This window comes from Sturnira hondurensis, unplaced genomic scaffold, assembly GCF_014824575.4.
Source record: "Sturnira hondurensis isolate 20B ecotype Veracruz unplaced genomic scaffold, ASM1482457v3 Scaffold0013515, whole genome shotgun sequence".
NCBI classification, from domain to species: Eukaryota; Metazoa; Chordata; class Mammalia; order Chiroptera; family Phyllostomidae; genus Sturnira; species Sturnira hondurensis.
The window spans coordinates 3,274,692-3,288,139 of NW_028086146.1; the positions used below are offsets into that span (position 1 = coordinate 3,274,692).

Genomic DNA, 13,448 nt, shown 5'->3' on the forward strand with positions numbered 1-13,448 from the left:
TACACATTTTAATGTTAATTCTTCCAATACATGAACAGATATATGTTTCCATTTACTTGTGTCTTCCTCAATTTCTTTCTTCAGTGTCATACTTTTTTGAGCACAGGTCTTTTAAAAAATTTTTTTAAAAGATTTTATTATTTTTAGAGAAAAGGAGGGAGAGAGGGAGGGAGGGAGAGAAACGTCAGTGTGTGGATGCCTCTTGTGGGCTCCCTACTGTGGACCCCACCCACAACCCAGACTTGTGCCCTGACTGGAAATCAAATCAGCAACCTTTTGGTTTGCAGGCTCACACTCCATCCATTGAACCTCACCAGTCATGGCTGAGTACAGGTATTTTACCTCCTTGGTTAAATTTATTACTAGGTACTTTATTTTTCTTTTCTTTTTTTTTCTTTATTTAATTCTTGTTTAAGTACAGTTTTCTGTCTTATATTCCCAGCCCTACCCACCCCCCAAGTGCTCCCTTTTATTTTTCTTATTGCTATAGTAAAGGGGATTTTCCCCTAGTTTCTCTTTCTGATAGTTCATTGTTGCTGTACAAAAACGCCATCAATTTCTGAATATTGACTTTGTATCCTGCTACTTTGCCAAATTCACTTACTAGGTGGGGTAGTTTTTTTTGGTGGAGATTGTAGGGTATTCTATGTACATGATCATGTCATCTGCAAACGACAACAGTTTTACTTCCTCCTTCCCAATGTGGAGGCTTTTTATTTCATTTTTTTCTTCTATGATCACTGTGGCTTGAACTTCCAGTACTATGTTGAATATAAGTGGTGAAAACAGGCACCCTTGTCTTGTTCCTGATCTTAAGGGAAAAGCTTTTAGTTTTCGCCCCTTGAGTATGATGTTGGCTGTAGGTCTCTGGTATATGGCCTTTATTATGTTGAGGTATGCTCCCTCTATTACCACTTTGCTGAGTGTTTTTTATCATAAATGGGTGCTGGATTTTATGAAGTGCTTTTTCTGCATCTATGGATAGGATCATGTGGTTTTTGCCTTTCCTTTTGTTCATCTAACGTGTTACATTGATTGATTTGCTAACATTGTACCATCGTTGCATCCCTGGGGTAAATCCCACTTGATCATGGTATATGGTCTTTTAAATGTATTGCTGGATCTGTATTTCCAATATTTTGTTGAGGATTTTATGTTCATCAGAGATATTGGTCTGTAAGTTTCTGTCTTTGTTGTGTCTACCTGGTTTGGGAATTAGGATGATACTGGCCTCATGAAAAGAGTTGGGGAGTCTTCCCTTTTCTTGAATTCTTTTGGAATAGTTTGAAAAGCATAAGAGTTAGTTTTCCTTTGAATGTTTGGTAAAATTCACTTGTGAAGCCACCCGGTCCAGGGCTTCTGTGTGCCAGGAGGTTTTTGATTACTGCTCAATTTTGCTAATTGTTATTGGTCTATTTAGGCTTTCTGCGTCTTCTCAATTTATTTTTGGAAGACTGTATATTTCTAGAAATTTATCCATTTCACTCAAGTTGTCCAATTTCTTGGCATATAGTTGTTCATAGTAATTTCAACACTGCTTTGTATTTCCGTGGTATTGTGTTGGGAAATGCCCTGACTGGTTTCTGGAGCTGTAACCTGCCCTCCCACCATGGCTAAGGCTGAGTGAGCGACCTTCAGACCATAAGCCACTAAGGAGACAAAGCTTATTTCCCTGGCAGGAGCTCTGCTTCTGCTCCTTTTTTCTTCACCCTGCCCGGCCCCCAATGCTTGATCAGTTAGCCAATGATGGGTAAGATTCCCCAAGGGGGGAACGACGTAAGACAGGCATGATCGTGGGGAGGCCCCAGGGAAGGACTTGGGGGCCTATAGCAAAAGGGAGTGATGGACCCTCACGCCTCGGCTTTGACATAGCTGAGTCCTCATTCTGTCTGAGTAGTCTCCTAATCTCTTGGCTGCCTTACTTCCCCTGCCTGATTTAAGCCTGAAACAATGCTGGAGGTGGGCACCACCCTGTGCAGGAAAGGGTGAGTTACCTAGCATGATTAGGCCTAAGAAAGAATGCATAAAATCCCATGAAACCTACATTGCTAATACCCTCAATATAAATAATAAGGGACCAAGCAGGAAGTGAGTTTGTTCTCCAAAGTTTTATGGCTCTTTAACCATCTGACCCTGACTCAGAATAAGCCCTCAGAGTTCTTTGAATGTTATCTATTATTTAATCATTTCTGCCTCACAATGAGCTTTATGTATACACCCTATATTCCTATGCACCTTGAATCCAATAAAAGTCTATCAATGCAAGGGTCGGGGTGCTTTCCCCTTGAGAGAGTGGCCACACTGTTCCTTTTTTTCCACAGGACTAGGTATTCCATGTGAATTTGTCTCATACCTCATCCACAATGTCACGGACCCCACGAGCCGGTGTGCATGTCAGTATTGGTCCTTACTTCTATTTCATTTCTGTTTTATATATTTGAGTCCTCTGTCTTTTTTTCTTGATGAGTCTGGTTAGCAGTTTGTCAATTTTGTTGATTTTTTTAAAAGAACCAGCTCCTGGATCCATTGATCCTTTTAGTTTTGTTTTTTTTTGTCTCTATGTCATGTAATTCTACTTTGAAATAATCAAATAATCTTGATTTTTTTTCCTTCTTTCTACTCTCTCTGGGCTTTGTTTGTTGTTCTTCCTCTAGTTCTTTTAGATGTAGGGTTAGGCTGTTAGTACATTTTAGAAGAAAATTTTACTTAAGTTGTATGTTGTAAAGGAATAAAAATCATGAAGGTTTTTTTCACATTTTATATGTGCTTTAGAAAATGTCAAATATAGGTAGCATAGAATAGCATTTTTATAGGGAAGGTAGTTGGTGGAGAAAATGGGTAATGACTAAAGTTTTTCCAGAGTCACCTTGGTACTTTGTGAATAGTGGAAGGTATAAATGTGTAGAACACTAAATTCCAAGTGTTAAAGAGGAACATAAACTAATGGATGTCAGCACTGAGTGGGAGAGTATATACAACGAAGGTTAGGGGCAATCAAGGAAGTCTTCCTGGAAGAAGTGACATTTGCACAGGGTGTTGAATAGGATAGAAGGGGTGGGATCTGACTGGCTATCTGGCAGTCCAGGGCATTCTTTGGATGAGAGACATTCTCCTGCATTTAACTAATTGCAAGTAGTCACTTATTAAGTACCTGTTATGTATATGCCAAGCAGGCATGGAGAAACTATTTTCCCCTGCAAAGTGTCTGAGGATGCTTTGATTGTCACAGCAGTGCTGGGATAGGCAGTGTGTGTGCTTTGGCATCTAGTGGATAGAGCCCAGGGATGCTGTTAGACATCAGGCTGTGCACAGGACAGCCCCACCATGACAGCGAATTACCCAGCCCCAAATGTCAGTTGTGCCAAGGCTGAGAATCCCTCACCAAAGCCACACCAGAAGAATCCATTGAGGCAAAGGAAAGTGTTTTGGCTGTTGTTTAGGGCCCCAAGCCTGCCACACTAGCAGGAAGGCCCACTTCACATCCTCAGAACTTCACTATATAGTTGGAGAATTGTACTTTTACCAACCAGCATTCTTAGCATGTTCTGGCATAGAAAGGGCCTGGCACATACTCCAATGCCCTGCAAAGTTGGTGTCACTGCCCTATCTTTTCAGCCAAGGAAACAGGCTCCTAGTAGCCGGGCAGAGAGTGTTAAGGCCCAGAATCTGTCCTTCTTCAGATCCTTGGAGGTGGTCAGAGGGAATGAGGCACATCTGCCTAGAAACTGGGGCACATTGAGGGACTCATTAGGTCTCAGCACCTTTCCCTCACCCAGCTTGCTTCAGCCAAAGGGCAGGTGCAAGGAGGTAGTGTACAGGGCATTCCAATGCCAGTCTGGTTGAGGGTGTGATCATTTCTCCCCAAACTCACATTCCCTCCCCTTAGGGTACTTTGATAGGATTTATTCTAGGGCAGTGGTCCTCAGAATGTGCGGACCAGCAGCTTCAGCATCACCTGGGGACATGGTAGGGGTGCACATCCGCAGGCCCTCTCCAGGTTTACTGGATCAGACCCTCTGGGGGTAGGCCAGCAATCTGCGCTTTAACAAGCCCTCCAGGGAATCTGGTGCATCCAGAAGTTTGAGAACCTCTGCAGTATGGTACTAAGTTACATCTTGGGCAAAATTGTAAATTGAGCCAATGTGCCCAGGTTGAGCTTTCTAAATATATAAATCTAAGTCTAAAAAATGTGATTCAAGCCCTGGTTCATGTGGCTCAGTGGATTGAGTGCTGGCCTATGAACTGAAGGGTCACCAGTTCGATTTCCAGTTAGGGCACATGCCTGGGTTCCCAACCGGCTTGCCAGTTGATGGTATGAGAGAGGCAATTGATTGGTGTATCTCTCACACACTGATGTTTCTTTTCCTCTCTGTCTCCCTTCCTTCCCCTCTCTCTAAAAATAAATAAATAAAATCTTAAAAATATAAAATGTGATTCACACCACAGCACTCCTATCAGTTTCCTTTCTCCACAGTCAAGAAAAGTGTTCCCACCGTGTACCCTATTTTCCAGCTAATCTGAGTGTGCCAGTTATGATTAGGTTTCGCAGAGCATACAGAGAACAAGAAAACGATGCTCTGAACACTTTAGAAGTTTGTATCTCTTTCATATTCAAAGATGTCATGAAATCGGCAGTCCAGGGTTCCTGGGCAGTAAATGTTATCCAGGATTTAGGCTCCTTCTAGCTCATGGCTCTACTAGCTGGGCTGTGGCCCTGGTTTCCATGGCCCAAAATAGTTGCTAGTATTTTGGCCATCACACATGTATTCCAGGCAGCAGCATGGAGGGAATGGCATACTCTCCCTTTAAAAGACACAATTTTGAAACGTAATACTTTCACTTGCATCTCATAGTCCAGAACTTAATCATGTGACCCTATCTATCTGGAGATAGAGTCACTTAGCTGAACAGCGAGTGTGTCCAAATAAAATTCAGAAGTTGGATTGTTAAAAAACCAGGAGAATGGATATTAGGAGGGATCTAGACATTTTCCCTTTCCAAACTGCACGTAGTTTCTAGAACAAGCAATGTTTTCTTTTTGTTTTGGGTTTTCCCTCATGTTGTCCCCGGGTCTTCCATTTCTTTGCCTGGTATGAAAGATCGGGCTTCCCAAAGAGGCTCACACCAATGTTTATGCCACCTCACACGGTCTTTCCGGCTTTGACATTCCTCAGAAGTGATGCTGTGTCACTTCCAATTCTAGGTCAAAAGATACAGGTTTTTAGGAGGGAGGAGGAATTCTCTTTCTGGGGATTCTTGCTCAGGGGACCAGTCATCATATTTTGGGGAAATCCAAGCTGCCCAGACAGAGAGACCACACAGAGAGGAACTGGGGCCTCCAGCCAACGGCCAGCATCAACCACTAGGCATGCGAGTGAACTGGTCTTCAGAAGGGACCACCTCCAGCTGAGGCCACAGACAGCCTGGAACAGAGACACACTGTCACTGCTGTGCCCTGATTCCAGACCCCTAGAATCTGAGCATAAAAGATGTTGGCTTGGATTTAAGCCAGTACAGGGTGGACAAAGTAGGTTTACAGTTGTGAGTAGATGAAACAGAGTTTATTCTTGCATTAATTATTTATTACTTTCCATACAAACAACTGTAAACCTGCTCTTCCCCACGCATGTGTTTGTGTGTGTGGGGAATCTGTTTCACAGCCGTATGCACAGGACCACCTGGCTGTCTCCTCTTCCTCCTTCAGTAACTCCGAGGGCAGACGTAGCCTCTTCCAGTGTCTGTTCTGAAATCAACCTCTCTGTCCCCACAACTGTGTCTTAGGCACCCCCTGTGCTTCCAAGTCATCTTACCTGGCCAGTATCTCTAACACATGATGGATATTCTGTTGGTGACTGAATGAATGAAAGAAAAAATGAATGATGCTNGTGTTTGTGTGTGGGGGGAATCTGTTTCACAGCCGTACGCACAGGACCACCTGGCTGTCTCCTCTTCCTCCTTCAGTAACTCCGAGGGCAGACGTAGCCTCTTCCAGTGTCTGTTCTGAAATCAACCTCTCTGTCCCCACAACTGTGTCTTAGGCACCCCCTGTGCTTCCAAGTCATCTTACCTGGCCAGTATCTCTAACACATGATGGATATTCTGTTGGTGACTGAATGAATGAAAGAAAAAATGAATGATGCTCTTTGTTGGTCTCCTACCTCTTCAGTAGTAGTGACTTTCTTTGCTCACTACCAACAAATAATGGACTGACTAATACTGGCCAATAATGGCCTACAGAGTAACATCTGCATCGAGATATTTGTTTGCATTTTATTTGGAGTCTCAAAACTTTCAATAAATGGACAAAAACTTAAGTCCCTGAATTCTCTCTCATTCTCGCTTGGCCCTGGGCTTCAGCTCAGGGCTCTGACTCAGAGCCTAACACTTAATTTGCTGCCAGGAGGTGATTTCAGCTCTGGGCCAGAGCAAGCCCATTATGTTTGTTTGGATTGATTGATACAAGAAATTGCTGGGGATGTTCTCTGACATTTGCTAAGGGCAAATTTTTCTATAACGAGGGATGAGAAATAGCGCTTGTCCCAGGAGACTGATTATGGGACCAGAATATGAATCCCAAGATCTTGATGCATGATCTTGACCTCAATATAGATTAAGTTCATAAGATAGTCAGCAAAATTAATCAATCAACAATTCCAAAATGTTTCTGACAATAAACATGAAATATGTGCATTACTTAATTAATGTGCTAATTATTGAACCTTTCAGTAGCCAGGAAAAAAAGGTTGTTTGGATTTATTTGCTGAGAAAGGTTTTCTGCAGGGACCAAGTGTGATAGTGTTTGATCCCTGATCTGACAGATTAAGAAAACTTTAGGTGAAGGACTCTCACTGTACAAAAACTCTGCATGCAAACTGGTTGATAGGATGAGAGAAAAGAAGCCTGGGGTCGATCTGAAATTGCCCTTGGAGAGTCATTTTTCTCTTGAATTTGTGTTACTATACCAGTAGCCCTCCAGGAAGCAGCCCGATGCAGCAGAAACATGGAGACTTGGTGGACTCAGACAGATGTGTTTGCAAAGCATGATTTTCAAAAAGTTAAGAACCTAATTCGCATACAAATATATACCGAACACGTGTCAAAGATTAATTAATTAGAGAGATGCATGGGCTGAATCGCCCTCCCCCCCCAATTCACAGGATGAAATCTTAACCTCGAGAAGTGCTTCAGAAGGTGACTGCATTTGGAGATCGAGCTTTTAAAGAGGTGACTGAAGTTAAATGAGGTCATCAGCTGGGACCCGAACCCGATATAAGCGGTGTGCTAATGAGAAGAGGGGGAGCCACAGGGGTGCGTGTGCACAGAGATAAGACCATAGGAAGCAAGGCGACTCCTTGCCGACTGGAGGCAAGGAGACAGGCTCAGAGGAAACCAGCCCTGCTGGCACCTTGATCTTCGAATTCCAGCCTCCAGCACCCAGTCTGTAGTTGCCTTATGGGTGTGTAAGAGGGAATCAGGACAAGGGCAAAGCTGGTGTCAAAGAGGATGGAAGAAACTGATCTATATAGTCAGTGATAATGGGAATTCTGGAGTAATATTGCTACGTTAGATCACAACTGGTTAGTTCGTGTCTGTGTAACTATAACCTTCGGAGTTACCTTCTTAAACAAGAATCATTTGCATCTTAGTTTTCTACAAGTTGACATTCTTGAGGCCTACTTAACAGCAGGTAATAAGTGAAACATAGTCACATGCCCTAGAACACAGTTTCTCAACAGCAGCACTGTGGACACCAGGGACTGGATGACTTGCTTGTAGGGGCTGTCACATACCTGAGATGTTCAGCAGCATCCCTGGCCTCCGTCCACTAGATGGCAGTAATACTTGCTTGCTGATCCAGCTTTGATGATCAGAAAGGTTTACAGACCTAGCCAAACGCCCCTTTTGGGGGTTGGGGGTCAGGCTGGGAGGCCGTGGGGGGAGGAATTGTCCTCACTTGAAAACAACTCTTCTAGTATAACTTTGAATTACATTCCCAAAGCCATTTTTTTGTCTTACTCCCAAGTTTTAAGGAAAATGTTAAGTGTTCAAATCCCTGCTCTGCCCTTTGCAGTGTGTCCTTGGTCTAGTTTTTAACCCGGTTTCAGTTTCTTCATCTGTAAAACTGAGCACATATGATTTTACTTCAGAGGGTTGCCTGAGGATTAAGTGAAATTATACATGCAAAACACAGATACTAGAAAACTCAAGTCCCACACTTGGCCTCATGGTTGGCCCTGGTACCTTCTAGGAAGAGGCGTGTCCATGCACCTGTGGCCTCGGGGCTGCTTGGACAGGAGGACCATAGGACAGGAGGACCATAGACATCGGGTCTGTGCTTCAGGGGACTGCGGGCTGGTTGGGATCAATAAGAAGCCGGGTCGCTGCAGCTGATCTGCGCACCTCCCCTCACCAGGGTATGAAACAGAAGAGTGGGTGGTCTTCACAGGAGTTAAAGGGGGCGGGGGGGGCAGGTTACCCTGCCTTTACCTTTGGCCCTTGCCACGTGCCAGCTATCACCCCTCGCCCTAACCCAATGCAGCTGTTACCCCCTGTGCTGCTTTCTGCCAGGAGTCGGGCCACCTGGCTTTCACCCGCTGCTTTAGGCAAAATCGCAATGCTGGGTATGGGCTGGGACTCCATTTCAGTGTAACTGGCATCTTTGTTGCTATCCTTCTATTCATTTTCAGAGGTCAGTTTGTTGATCAGCTGTGGTCTCCACCTCTTCACTGAAGTCGACAGTGGGGTCCTGTGCCTTCTCCGCAGGCTTCTTGGCTCCCCTTTCATTCCAGCAGTGCCGGCTTGCCTGAGCGAAAGCCGTGTGGACCAATATGAACGCTTCATTACGTGAAGCCATAAGAACTGTTAGGGAACTATTCTGTGTGAATGGTGACTTGCCAGGAAGGCCAAGGGCTGCCCGGTGCAGGAGGGAGGCCCTGAAAGAGGGGGCACTGGTGAGGACAGGGGAACTGGGCCCAGACTCACCACACCGTTGGTTCGCCCTGAGCAATAAGTCCCTTAATCTCCCTGAATTTCACTTTTAAAATGCTGGCCTGCCCTAGCTGGTGTAGCTCAGTGTATTGAACACTGGCCTATGAACCAAAGCATCACCAGTTCAGTTCCCAGTCAGGGCACACGCCTGAGTTTCGGACTGGGTGCCCAGTAGGGGGTGCTCAAGAGGCAACCAGACATTGATGTCTCTCTCCCACTCTTTCTCCCTCTCTTCCCCTCTCCCTAAAAATAAATAAATAAAATCCTTAAAAAATGCTGTCCTGTTTCCCTCATAGATTGTGAGCATCAAGTACTAATTTTTTTTAAGTGCTGGCCAGGAGGCAGCTATTTGATATTTCTCTCACATATCTGTCTCTTGCCCCCTTCCTTTCTGTCTAAAAAAATCAATAAAGCATTTCCTTTGGTGAGGATTAAAAAAATTAAAAAGCATGAGCAGTACTTATGACCTATGCTATTCTGACTGGGAATGCAAGAGCATTTCTTACAGAAATGGCACAGCTGGGTGGCTCCTTATTCACCATTTAACAAACATTTAATGAAGCCCTACTCTGTGCCAGGCATTGATCTAGGTATCGATGATATGACAGAGAACAAAGTGGGGGGAATTCCTGCCTTCTTCCATTCTATTGTGGGGAGACTGAGGGAAAACAAAATAAGCAGTGTTAGCTAGTCACAGGTGGTGCGGGAAAATAAAACAAAGAGGGAGAGAAGAGTAGCAGCCAGTCCCAAATGCCACCCCACCCCTGTACTCCCACCCCTGTGTATTCCTCTCCCACATTGTGCCAGGGTTGGTCTGTGTGACCAACAGAAAGTGGCAGAAGTGAGGGTATGTCACACTTGAGATCAGGTGTTAGAGGACTGGCTTCCTTCCCGGGCTCCCTGTCAGATCGCTCAGTCTGGGGAGAGCTGACGGCCTGGGTGTGAGGACCTGGGGCGTCCTACGGAGAGGCTCACGTGGCCAGAGGCTGAGGTATCCAATCAAAAGCCAGTGAGGAGATGAGGCTTGCCCACAGTCTCCACCCTCATGAGAGACCCCGAGCCAGAACCTCAGGGAAAGCCTTTTTGTCAATGCTCTGAAGTTGAGTCTGGACTGAATATGCTCTCTGCTACGACTACCATCGCTAGGCACTGTGCTAAGTGCTTCATGTGTGCTATGTCATTTAGTTCTTACAGACATACTGTTAGTATTATTTTAAAAATTATTTATTTATTTACTGTTAGAGAGAGGGGGAGGGAGGGAGAGAAAGAGGGAGAGAAGTATCCATGTGTGGTTGCCTCTCACAGGCCCCCAACTGGGGTCCTGGCCCGTGACCCAGGCATGTGCCTTGACTAGGAATCGAACCAGTGACCCTTCTGTTTGCAGGCCGTTTCTCAATCCATTGAGCCACACCAGCCAGGGCTTTTGACACATTTTAAGTGATAGTGGTACCACAGAGTTAACTATAGGCACAATGTTGTATAGCAGACAGCTAGAGCTTATTTATCTTTGGTAACTGAAACCGTACACCCATTGAACAGGAACTCTGCATTTCTCCCTGCCCCCAGCCCGGCAGCCACTAATCTACACCATCGGTTTACCTACTTCATGCTTATAAGTGGAACACAGTATGTTATAGGTACAGTATGTTATAGGTACAGTATGTTATAGGTACAGGATGTTATAGGTACAGTATGTTGTCACATATGGCAAGATTTCCTCCTTTTTAAAGCCCGAATAGCATTCCATAGTGTGTATACACCACATTTTTATTTTCTTTATTTATCTGTCATGGATGTTTGGGTCTTTCCCGTCTTGGCTGTTGTGAAAAATGCTGCAATAAACATGGAAGTGCAGCTACCTTTTCAAGATGCTGATTTCATTTTTTTTGTATGTGTCCAGAAATGCACGTGCTGGATCATATGGCAAGTCTCCTTTTCATTTTCTGAGGAGGCATCATACCGGTTTTCAAAGATGCTGCATGATTTCACATTCTCACCAACAGTGTCCAAGGGTCTCCTTTGCTCTGCATCCCCATGAAGACTTCCTATTTTGACTTTTTGATAATAGCTACACTCACAGATTTGAGGTGATATTTCATAGTAGTTTTGATTTGCATTCCCCTGATGATTAGTGACGTTGAGCGTCTTTTCACGTATCTGTTGGCCATTTGTATGTCTTATTTGGAGAAATGTCTATTCCAGTCCTTTGCATATTTTAAAATGGGGTTATTATTATTATTCTTTGCTACTAAGTTGTAGAAGTTTCTTATGTATTTTGGACATTAACCCCTTAGTAGGCATACAATTTGCAAATATTTTCTCCCATTTCATGTCTATTTTTTCTGTTTTCAACCCATTTCATAGGCTGCCCTTTCACTTTGTTGATTGTTTCCTTTGATGTGCAGAAGCTTTGTAGTTCATGTACCTCCATTTGTCTATTTTTTTCTTTTGTTGCTGGTGCTTTTTAGTGTTATAATCAAGAAACCACTGCTAGGACCAATGTCACAAAACTTTTCTCCTGTGTTTTCTTCTAGTAGTTTTAGTTTCGGGTCTTATATTTAAGTCATTTCATTCATTTCCGGTTGACTGTTGTGAGGAGAGAGATAACTTAAAAGCACACACAAAAGCCACGTGAGTGCTCCGATGGGGTAATTAGAAGGTGCAACGGGAGCACGCAGGAGTGGCCCGGTATCTAGCTGGGGGTGGGGAGGGCATGAGTCCATGAGGCCTGCGACATGAGGAGTTGGCTGGACAAAGGAGGTCAGGGAGGAAAGAGTACAGCAGGCAGAGGGGACGGAATGCACAGACACAGAGCCTGGCTGAGGAAACTGCCAATGCTGGGCAGTCTTGTAAGGGGGTTCTCAAAATAGAATCGAGCTTGGCTGCACTGATCCCCAACTCCCTGGGGAGCAAGGCTGCCATCCACTCTAAGGCTGCAGTCTTTTCCTTTCTTTCTCCCCCCCCTTCCTCTCTCTCTTTCTTTCTCTCTCTTCTCTCTAGGTTACACATTTTTATACCTCACAGGTCAGATTGGCTCCAGCTCATTTTGTCTTTTAGAATGAATACAACGTTTTTGCTCTTTCCCTGGGGCCACAGAGCTGCAAAGAGGCAGAGGCTTGGGTGCGTTCAACATTCGCTCTACCCCAAACCCACTGCCAGGGCCTCAGAAGGCATCGCTGCCAGAGGTGTAAAGCAGAGGTGAATAGTGCTTTACGGAAGGTGCTCAAGACCGCCCTCATTTAGGAGGCCCCCTGCGGAATTCATGAAGCTGCCGAAGTCTTAGCCAAGCGCCAAGCCCACCTCATGTGCTCGCATCCAACTGTGATGAGCCCAGCTGGGGATGTATGTCAAGTTGGTGGAGGCCCTTTATGCTGAACACCAAACCTAACTAAGGTTGACAGCAATAAGAAACTAGGGGAATGGAAGCCCTGGCTGGTGTAGCTCAGTGGATTGAGCGCGGGCCTGTGAACCAAAGGATCATAGTTTGATTCCCAGTCAGGGCACATGCCTGGGTTGCAGGCCGGTTCCCAGCAGGGGACTCACAAGAGGCAACCGTACATTGATATTTCTCTCCTTCTCTTCTTCCCTTCCCCTCTAAAGATAAATAAATATCTAAATTTAAGTTAAATTAAATCTTTTAAAAAAAGAAACTATGGGATGGGAAGGCAGGCCTCTGTAAGATGGACAGAGAGGGAAAACTCCCTTACGTGGCTGGTTGTGTTGTGTGGAGGCTAAGGACTCTGGCAAAGAGTCTCGGGCGAAGGATGTCATCAAGGAGTACTTCAAATGCAAAAAAAAATGAACATATGGATTTGGTTTTTGTTTCTCAAAAAAAAAAAAAAAAGAATGAATACAAAGTTTTTAACCGTCTTGCATTTTCTTAATTCTGGAAAGAACTATCTTCTGCCATTCCATGTCCCTTTCTTGCTCACTGTTTTCATATAGCTTTCACTTGTATTAGAGAGCCATCTAATTATTAAGATAATTATAAGTGGGAGCTGTCTCTTCTTAGCAGTTTTGCCCTATAGGTTATGGGGCATTTCAGTGCTCCTGCAGGGAAGACATGGATTTAAACCAAGGGCACACACCCGTACGCTCGCAGCTGCTGGAAGTGAGCAGCAGGCCCTACGGAACACGTGGTCCTCGTGGGCTGCCTTTGGCTTTCCAGTTTCTGCTGGAGACACAGCGATAAGCTGAGCATCTCACTGCTCTTCACACTGATATAAGAAACCCCACAGGGAGCAGGATGATACCCAGCAACTGTCACTGGCCCTGTGCTGTGGAGATAGTGGGAAGGGCAAAGAGGTCAGTGGAGTGCGGACGAAATGCTTGTATCAGGTGTGACTGCAGGCGGCACAGGGGAATAGTGAGAATGCGGGCCTGCTGTCTGCAGGTCTTCCAACAGAAGCCCTAACTCCGGAGGGTTTGGGGTATGTGACATTGACTAATTTTAACTATTA

At 44.7% G+C, this 13,448-nt stretch overlaps 1 pseudogene; it reads left to right on the forward strand.

The window, feature by feature from the left end:
- The first annotated feature begins 12,046 nt into the window (after window positions 1-12,046).
- On the forward strand, window positions 12,047-12,790 carry LOC118997876 (40S ribosomal protein S12-like; annotated as a pseudogene).
- Window positions 12,791-13,448: the final 658 nt, after the last annotated feature.